Consider the following 11125-nt stretch of genomic DNA (forward strand, 5'->3'; position numbering starts at 1 on the left):
GACAATGCGATAGAAGAATGTGCTTTGACTGTGCAGCCGAATGCGTATAAAGTGTGAAAAAAATTAAGAGAGCACAGAAAAACATATATCACTTTTATTTTATTCAAACCACTTTTTTTTGTACTTATGACAGGAAATACGCCAAATCTAAACAAATTTTTATTTCACAGTTTTGTCCTCTCTCTATATTATTTTTAAAATAGCACTGTGCTGGTGATAAATAAAAGGTTTGTAACGTAAATGGTGTTTTAAAAAAATGTAAAGAAATATTCCCTAACTTAACGGTAATATTGGCAAAAAACATCAAATATCCAATAGGCGGTAAAAACTACTGACGTTTCGCTTAATGTTATAAAAATCATGTTTCGTTGTATGTGTTACTGTTTCATCAACTTTGCGTTAAAGGAAATGTTGCGTTAAAGCTAATAATAACATCTTGACGAAATCACCTGTAAAACTTGAAGACCGAGTTAGTTGTGTAAATTCGCACCCATATCAAGGTAACTAAGCCAGAGAATTCAGTGATTTATCCCCCAATAAGGGAAGTTTTCTTCATCGTCTCCGACGGAAGTCGAAAGAACTCATGACTAGTAATCATAAAGTTAGTTGTTCGCACCCAACGTACGGTACTGTTTTTTGTTCTTTAGTGTTTTTTAAACTCACATTTATGTAACGAAATCACGCATATAGGCGATTTAAAAACATTTGGGATATAATCTTGAGGTTGATTGGAGTTTCTTCACGTCTCTGCCCTGGTGGGCTATTAGTGGTATAATTTTCAAAACGGAATTGGGGCCACCGCGGATCGTCGCTGTGGAATCGCCATTTTTTTTTTTTTTTTTTTGCGAAATGTCACTAGCTGCCCATCGGTGGTCTACTACGCTTACAGCTTGGGGATATTGATAAATAACGGTTATAATAGATTAATAAGATCAGGGAAAGAAACTGTTTCACGGTCACTGAAGCCATATCAGAAAGCCATTACTCGCTATCCCTTACTGTTTATCTTCTATGGTGCTAAAGATTGAAATCAGAAATCGTTAATTTGAATTGCGTTGGGCTTGAATAGATGGTTAGAAAAGAAGATAGAACATACTGTTCTGAAGCTGAATCGATTGGATATACTATATCTCAATATTTCTTACCGTTTTTGCTATGTGAAACTCGGTATTGGAACCGGAGGTAGTAGTAAATTAAAAACCATTACCGCTTTTGGTAGAGTGTGCGCCTATGTCATGATACGTCATGGTTCCTTTGAAACGCAGAATGTTTGTACAAAAGAGCTTGTTGTTATCTAATAACATTCTATAACCGCTGGTTGTTCTATGGAGATATACGTTGAAACCGGAAATGATTAATTTGAACAACTTCCGATTTGAACAGAGAGTAAACAGAGGAGATTAAACTTATCATTGGGAATCGATTGCAAAATCCGTTTCTCTATATCTTTTATCGTTTTTCCTATGACACCTGTCGACAGACCGACGGACAAACGGACATAGCTGTTCTATAAGACTTTAGATGTTTATGCATAACACAGTTTGAAAGTCTCACGCCACAAGTGAACCTGATTCTTTGTGCATTGAATGCCACTTTTCAGTTTAAAACACTAGCTTCTGCCAGCAATCAAAACTGGATAACGCAAATTTGTCTCTAGTGAATGACGTGTGAAAACTTTGACGTTTCTAAATATATTCACACATACTTAATTTGTGTGATAGATCTCCTGTAGAAAGGAAAAGATTGCTTCATACGTATTAGGACTACTGTGTTAAGCATAACACAGAACACGTAGGCACAAGCTACAAGCTAGTGGTTAGATGATGTCACGCAGGTAGCTGCCTAAATAAAAGACAACTTGTCATAGATTAGTGGTAGCCAAATTTTTAACAAACAAGCATTGAATTTTTGAACAACCACAAAAAGACCACATTCAAATTCGGAACAGCTGCGACAAGCCATTTTGTGTACATATGGTAGTATATAGCACGATCGCAACAATTGATGATTCAGAGAAGGAAATCACTGGAAATTATTGAAATGGAATTAATGATAGAGGTTATTGAGGTTATTAATGATAGACGGTTAATGAGATTAAATGAAAATGTAATTATTTTTTATTATAGCGGGAATAGAACCTGGAACCACAAACACCAAAGACACACATGCTACTCGCTAGACCAACGTGATGGGCTGAAAGGTAGAACTTTATGTCAGGATTCAAAACTCTATTCACAATTATTTTCAGTACTTTACTAACAGTCATTTATCTCTTACCAAAGAATAAAAAGCTATCAAAGTTTTACGACCCATAATTATGCCGACTAGGGTATAGCAGGTAGTGGTTATAAGTAATAAATGAAATGGTGGAATAAAGAAACTGGTGCGAAACAGGGAAACTCCAAGATAACCAACACACACAAAATGTTTCCACCACAAAGTTCAGTTGACGCTAGCTGAGATCGAACTAGGGACCTCATTAACCAGAGGTGGACGCTCTACCCCTTCCTGACTTATTCCCTATTTCAATCACATTGCAGGACTACAAGAATCGTCAGGAAGACGAATATACAAACATTGACGACATTAAAATTCCTCCCTAGCTACTAGACAACCTCACGATCGTCCGTCTAACACGTCAGGCCCCTCATCTAAACTTATGGTCTTACAATATGCCACTGCGGCCCCTAACTTTGTAACATATTGTAGTAATATTCATTATCTTCACCCTCGCAATCAGCTATCTTGTCACGGTGATTAAATTATATATATGTATTTTATTTAACTATCTACTAAAATATTTACGATTCAGTAGTATTTACTAATAGGTTATGTTCATGTTATCTAGTTTATGTTATGTAGTTTATGTTATCTTTGTCAATTTTCTACAAGTTACTTGCATGTTTCATTTTAGTAATGTTTCATTAAACTTTAGTCACATGTTAATTACCATTTCAAATATTTATAAGTTTCCCCTTTTGGTTAGAATTGTGATTAGAAATTAAGTTTTCTATTTTTATAAAATTCTTAATAATTGTAATACTTTATTTAAAGGGCGTAATTCTGGATTATTTGGAAATATTCAAATAAAGTAGAATTAAGAAGATAATACTAAGGCACATTATTAGAATAAAACATGGCTGTTCAAAAAACAGAATCAAGCTTTTCTTTAAAAAATAGTGTGGGGTATGGGATTCGAACTGCTGATCGAGGATAAAAGCAAACTACTTCGGCAGCGCGCCCAAACTACCTACTCTGCGGAGTTAGGTTAAACTTCATTCTCTTAGTAGAAGCATATAAGGAAATCACTACCACAAACTGCGTGATCACTTCGCATATTTTGTGGCTGATTTCCTATTAATTGTTAGCTTCAGGGTTGATATGTTTAAAACAAGTGTTTAAAACATGTTTAAAACGAGAGCTGTTGTTTTATTCAGTTTGTTTAAAACGTTTTAAACAAATTGTTTTAAACGTGTTTTTTTTTCGATGGTGGTTGAGCATGTTTAAAACGACTAAAATATCAGATTGAGTAAGTTAGTTTAATTTTCTAACAAACAATCCATTATTCGCAGGATTTGTGCATGGAGTAAATTAAAGCAGAGTTATATTCTTATTATAACAGCAATTACTGAACGAAATTCTGCACATCAATGTGCGTATAACTAAACCAACATAAATTCAAATGAAGTATTTCAACATTTCTTAATTTCGAAGAATAACGGAGGTTAAACACACTATACTTTTTTCCACAAAGATCCAAATTCACAAATTCAAAACTTGAGTACTTTTTGATCACTATCATTTCCATAATAATGAAGAGTTCTCACATCATAAGCTAGAAGAAATGCTCTGAAAAATACAATACAACTCATAGAAAAGAGCAGTGGCTAGCCTACAAGGAGCAAATGACATATTTTAAATAAACGGTTTTCAAGATACATCTCTATCTGTAACATGGGTAGCTAATAATGATTAATGTCTACGGCATAACAACACATAGACGCCCGCCAGGGATTTTAACAAAATAGTAGACTCTCACGTTCGGGGCTCTGGTGAGCCCTCTAATTATCACAGATTCATGAAGTATACACCATTGGAAAGATTATAGACCACAAAGTCCAATGAGATTCGTGAAATTCCCGCCTTATTCGTAGAAAAAGAACAGACATAAAAATCATTAAAAATATGAAAATATTGACTTTCCTGGCAACCCGAGCAGTCACCCTACGCTGACAAAATGATGAATGTGTAGGCCATATACTTGTGACAATAATATAAGAAATGGTAGTCATTGCTGCCATTGCGTAATGAATTCGTTTTATGTAGGAAATATTATCAAAAAAAATATATATGCGCAGAAAACATTAATTGAATTAGACATTCTCTCCCCTCCTCCACTTTAGTACCACGTCCATATGCTAATCACTTTTGCTGCACACATCATGTATACGAACAAGAATTATGCTTGTAGACCACTTCAGTGAAATATATCTTGTGTTATATGGGACCGTCCGGAAAATAAATGTAAATTAACCAAATTTGACACCCTCTTCCTCCATAAACAACAAGTACACATAGGCTACAGGATACTATCATGTAGGGAATTACCTCATTCCTTCACATACCAATTTTTAAGGATGTACCACAAAGGAGGAAGGAATACCCGCCAAAACCTGATGAAAAAAAATGATGAAAAATTAAAAAAAACGAACTTCATCCTTCCTTTCTCGGCCGTACATACGTACCCCTATATACATAAAATGCAACTGACGGAAAGCTTCATCCCTCAAAAATACTTTGGTACCAAATAATCTTTTTAGCTTAATTAGAGGCTGAGCTATTGATGTTTGTTGTAAAAATAAATGTAATTTACGTCAAAAAACTTAAGCTGCAAAAATTGTCTAACTTTGCCCTCTCCCTGCTAGCCCATATAAGCAAGAAGTACAAATACATGATATTACCACGTAGTGCCCTACTTCATTGCTTCACGTAACAATTTGTATGAATCTAACCCCCAAGAGGGGGAATGGCCCCCAAAAACTGTTGAAAAAAACAACAAAAAAACACAATATTTACCCTCCTCCATATACATAAAATCCACACCAGCAGAGCTGCATCTTTCATGAATATTTGGTACCAAAACCACCTTCCAACCTTAATTTGAGGTTTAAGACTGAAACATTGAGGTTTAAAGCCCTGACACAGCAGTTGCGTCAATGGACGTTTAAAGATTAAGAATAATGCAAACGACCAGTAGAGCGTAACACAAAGAAACTAAGCTACATATTCCGTGAACGGAGATCGGGAAAATCCCAATTTCTTTCTCCGGAATTGAACATTTGGGCAGACCGAGATTAGGGAAGTTCCCGAAATTTGATCTAGCGGTTGAATATAGATGGCAAGCAATACCTAAGAGTGTAAAAGTGTTATATGTATGCCTATTTAGATTATTGTTTTAAACAAAATAAACATTTTAAACATGTTTTTTTGTTTAAAACAAAGTACTTTGTTTTAAACGTTTAAAACGTTTTAAACAAAAAAACAAGTTTTAAACATAAAAAAGTTCTTTTTTAAACATGTTTTTTTTTCAACCCTGGTTAGTTTGCGTACGAAATGTTTAATACCTATGATTATTAGAGCTGCGCAATTTGTATAGTAACTAACATTATGAAAGATTTATGTTATATCTCTAATAAAGGATAAAATTCCCTCTCTCTCTCTGGAAATTTAACCACCCTCTGCTACGCTTACGAAAACTGTGGACCATATGTGGTTCCAACAGGATGGTGCCACGTGCCACACAGCCAACGAAACATTGGCTCTTTTGCGCGAAAAATTCAATGGCCGTGTAGTCTCACGTGGTGGCGATGTTAACTGGCCGCCACGATCATGTGATTTGACACAATTGGACTTTTTCTGTGGGGATATTTAAAAGAAAAAGTGTACGTCAATAAGCCAAGAACAATTCAAGAGCTAAAGGATGCGATAATTCGGCACATTAATGATATTGAACCTCAATTAAGTCTCAGAGTCATTGAAAATATGGACCATCGGATAGAAGTCTGCCACCGAAGCCGTGGCGAGCATTTGGCCGATATTTTGTTTCACACATAATTGTCATAGATTCTTCTATCATAATAAGAAATATTAAGATTATTCTCTGAAAACGTTGCGTTTTATTTACAATTAACATCGTGCATTGTAGTTGGACCACCCATTATATATATATATATATATATATATATATATATATATATATATATATATATATATATATATATATATATGTGTTCGGAAATAGGGGACTATGGGGTCTTCATCTCCAAATTTACAATATCTAATGGCAGTTGATTTCCCAATTTAATAGAAACATCAACTACAGTTTTGATTCAGTTTTGTTTGAAAACAGACATTATATTCGCGCTTATTAGAATATCCATATCTATTTTGAAAAAGTTCCGAAATATTTGTAATGCTTCCGTTTCAGGTTAACGTGTTATAAATCTACTGTTTCACTTTTGAATGGAATTACGACCTCCAATGTTTTATCTCTATATATTTTTCTGAGAACACGTGAATGAGCAATAGAAAATACAACTGTTTTTCTATTCGGTTTGGTTTTTTCGAACGTTTGAAAATGAAATGAAATAAATTCTCAGCTTTTAATGTCCCACCATTATGACTGTCATGTTACACGAGACCATTATTATACAAGTTAATTGGGAAGGACGAATGAGGGAAATGAGAAAGTGAGAGGAAACGGGAGTACGGGAGTTTTCCGAGAAAACCCACGACCACGATGTTGTCCACATCAAGTTTACTTTCTTTACAAACGATCCAGGTACCCTACCACATAAAATAGTTCAGTAGTCGATGTCCGAGTGGGTTGGGAGAGCCTTTGAAATTCTAAATGTTCTAGACGTTTGTGTTCGAGCCAATGTCGTTCAAGGTTAATAGAACTGTAAACACGAATCTAACCAAGTACAAAATAGAGTCAATTTACGGAGATATTTTCGGTGAATCAGAAAAAACATAAGAGAAAGAGGTATGAAGCGCCAGGTCCCAGTTAAAGGTTAAAATGATTTTCAAGAACATTTTGTCATTTAAGTTTCCTGATATGAATTGGAATTCACTACGCTATAGAATTTTATTGTGACTCAAATCAGAGTGTATACATAAGGCTCATTCTTAGGGCCTAGGGCTTAGACTACGTCTTCCAAAGTATCTCTTATAAGGCAACTCACCCTTAGATAGTGTAAATTAAATAATTTAGTTTCCTTTTTCCTATTATTTTCATTGTGCTTGTTTGCATTTATTTCACTCTAATTTCACCCATGGAAGAGACTGATTATTCTAGAGATTTTAAACCGAAAAGTATTTCTTTTGAACTAAATGTAAACAAATATTCAATATAGGCAGTAAACTCAAATTTTAATATCAAATCATTACATTCGTAATTTACACATATAAAAAGCATTAAACCTTTAATTACTTTATCATATCCTCATGTTAAAAAAATAAATAAAACTTCCCACAGAGAGTTACGAACTCTCGATCTTCAATTTGTACAATATCTTTACGAACACAGAGAGGTTCAAGACGCTTGCCAACCGGTGCCGTACGTACAGCTTGCAAAGTGTGTATATATAAAGAACTGAGGGAAAAGCAATTAACTCTGTATAAATCTTCCGGAATTGTGGGTGATCTAGGCTTACATTTTTTTGGATTTCGTTTCTGAACAAGTTTTCAATTTCATGTGAGCAGGAGTGTACCTCAAAAAAGCATCTGCAGGAATAATAATAATAATAATAATAATAATAATAATAATAATAATAATAATAATAATAATAATAATAATAATATAGAATTCAAATTCCATATGATGATATATTGTATTAAAAATGGTAAAACACTAGCATTAGGCAAAATTAAAAATAGTCAGGATTGGAGAGGTGTCCGTAACACTGAAGCAAACCCACTACGTACATCCCTACAAGTAGCTAAATATTAAACGAAAGCATTCCAGTAAACGTTCATGTAGAAAAAAGGACTACTGAACTCACATGGGGCGTACGAAAATTTATGTTTTTTTTAGTTTTACCTGCTGTGGTTATGGCAGCTAAGCTCCAGGAGACGTCAATGATGAAAGAAATACTGAAATGAACAGAGTGGGAGGAGACAGAACCCCGAGAAAACCCTAAACATATTGCTTGTTTAACACAATACACACTGGGGAGTGTTGGGATCAGACCTGAGTTTGCTACGACTGAAACAACAATAAAGCTAGCTCCTAAACGTTTTGGTTCAGGGTGAACCATTAAATTCACGGAACTATCCAAAATAATAATAATAATAATAATAATAATAATAATAATAATAATAATAATAATAATAATAATAATAATAATAATAATGAACAAGTAATGAGAAACTAGCGACATTTCGATAAAAATTGGCGGCTTCGTAACTACTCTACGCGGTGACACCACTTCTGTTTTGAAAATTATACTAACATTAGCCCACCCACAACTGTTAATGCTGCGACTAGACCAAAAACAAATAAACTATGGACCTTTGATACATGTGGTTGATTTATAAGGAACATTTGAATATTAATTTGATTATCATTGTTGAGGTTCCCGCTTAAGAAACTTAAACTTAGTCAAAATTGTTAAAAAAGGAATATATATTATTTTATAAATAAGACAGCAAAAATAAGTACGAGTATTACAAGCAACACACTTCTTTAAATTGTTTTGTACCATTGAGCAAAAAACGTAAATATATTTTTATGTTCTAGGAATGTCTTTTCTTTTTCTGTTAATGTCAATTGCTAATTAATGTCGTTTTTCCTTGCAGCAATGTGACTAGAAGAAGTGACGGACCTAATCCTGAGCTTAGAGTAGATATCACAGTGATGTGGATCTCATTACCCATAATGGTATGCGGAAACTTTCCACATTATTACACTTTTAATACTTAAAATTAATAACACACTTAATACTTAAAAGTGGTAATGTGCTCAATATTCAACGCGCGGGAAGTAAACATACTCATAGCACCAAGAAAAGATACTCGATTTTATTTTATATCGGACTCTATTTGCTTTAGGGTTACAGGCTATTGAAAGCGTCAAAATATTAACGTTGCAAGTATCTCCAAATTTACAAACAACTGAGCTGAAGGGCTACGTATTCATCTTAGAGAAGTGATTTGCCCACTGGACTCACGTACTCGTTCCCTTTATTGACCTACTGCGCAAAGAAAACCTACATCCTATGTCAAACTCGGGATATGGGAGGTTTTCGAACATGCCACACTTATTTTACCTGGGTCTTGTATATGACACTTAAAATCCAATCAATCGTCAACGAAGCCGCACTCACCAACAATTACATGTTCCAAAAATGCCGACCATCGAGGTCAAAGGTCAAAATACTTAAAACCTAGTAACTCGTAAACGTGGCCACATATTGAGGTGCTGTTTCCACATTTAGTAATTGACCATCAACTACTGACCATCGAGGTCAAAGGTCAAAATACTTAAAACCAAATAACTCGAAAACGGAGCAACATATTGAGGTGCCGTTTCCACATTTAGTAATTGACTATCAACTACTGGCCATCGAGGTCAAATGTCAAAATACTTAAAACCTAATAACTCGAAAACGGAAGCATGTATTGAGGTGCTGTTTCCACATTTAGTCATTGGTCGTCAACTACTGACTAAATGTGGAAACTTCACCTCAATATGTTGCTTCATTTACGAGTGATTGGGTTTTAAGTATTTTTATCATCGAGGCAAAAGGTCATAAACTTAAAGTCTAATCATTCGAAAACGGAGCCAGGTATTGTGGTGCTGTTTCCACATTTAGTCAGTAGTTGACGACCAATGAGTAAATGTGGAAACTCCATCTCAATATGTTGCTTCATTTACGAGTGATTGGGTTTTAAGTATTTTGACCTTTGACTTCGATGGCCGGTACTTTTGGAACATGTGATGTTTGAATATATTGCTTCATTTACGAGTGATTAGATGGTTGGTGAGTGGAGTCATGTGGTGGTTGGTGACCAATTACTAAATGTGGGAACGGCGCCTCAATATATGGCTCCGTTTTCGAGTTATTAGGTTTTAAGTATTTTGACCTTTGGCCTCGATGGTCAACACTTTTGTGTCATGTGGTGGTTGATGACCAAAACAGCACTTCAATGTGGGACTCCGTTTTCGAGTTATTAGGGTTGAAGTATTTTCGGGTTTTGAAAATCGTTTACCCCTAGCTGTATCCGTGCGCCAACAATTGTCGATTATTTGAAATTTTGGCAAAAAATGGTCCACCCAAAAATATCAATTTTGAAAACCATGTACCCAGCGTTCTCGAGAAATTGAAGCAAAGAATGGTCCAGCCCTGTCGTGGCAATGTTAAATTTGGCAAAGTTGAAATCCAGGGGTGATGTTGTCTTATGTTGGCCACTTGCACAAGAGTTCCGATGCTATTAGCGCAGTTGGTAATTACAAATCAGCCCACCAGATGGCAGTAAAGTACAGACAGGAAATAATGATTGATAGTTTTGCTAATAGATGGCATCTCAATATGTGGCAGGGAGAAAAGAATGATTAATAATTCTGCTAATAGCTCTACCTATATAACTTTTTATTCAGAGTTTTTCTGCCTTTCCAATTGTGACGCAATTGGTAAAAGCAGCAATGTAAAGAATGGAGATTTGACCGATAACGTAGGTTGAAATCCTGTTCGGAGCCATAATAATTTATAACTTTGGACGGGTTATAAAGGATTACGTCTCCATAGATTGTTAAATAAAAAACTCTGTCTCTCAATTGGGAGATGAAGAGCTCCAATGCCATGCCATCGCAGGGGGTTTCAGTGCCATAGTTGCAACCTGGCCCCCAGGCAATCATCTCCCAGTTATGAGAGATATCGTTTCTCCGAGAGGAGTTTTGCAAAAATTTACAATAATTAATTAATTATTATTATTATTATAAGTTATTAGGAAAAAAGACATTTTATTATAGTATAGTTAGAAATTCCATTTACAAAAAAAATAAGAGACAGAGAGTGAGCGGCTTTGATCCAGTAGAAATTCTATAAGCATTGCTTTCAATATA

The sequence above is a fragment of the Thermobia domestica genome, chromosome 5 (assembly GCF_964235325.1).
Source record: "Thermobia domestica chromosome 5, izTheDome1.hap1.1, whole genome shotgun sequence".
Classification (NCBI taxonomy): domain Eukaryota; kingdom Metazoa; phylum Arthropoda; class Insecta; order Zygentoma; family Lepismatidae; genus Thermobia; species Thermobia domestica.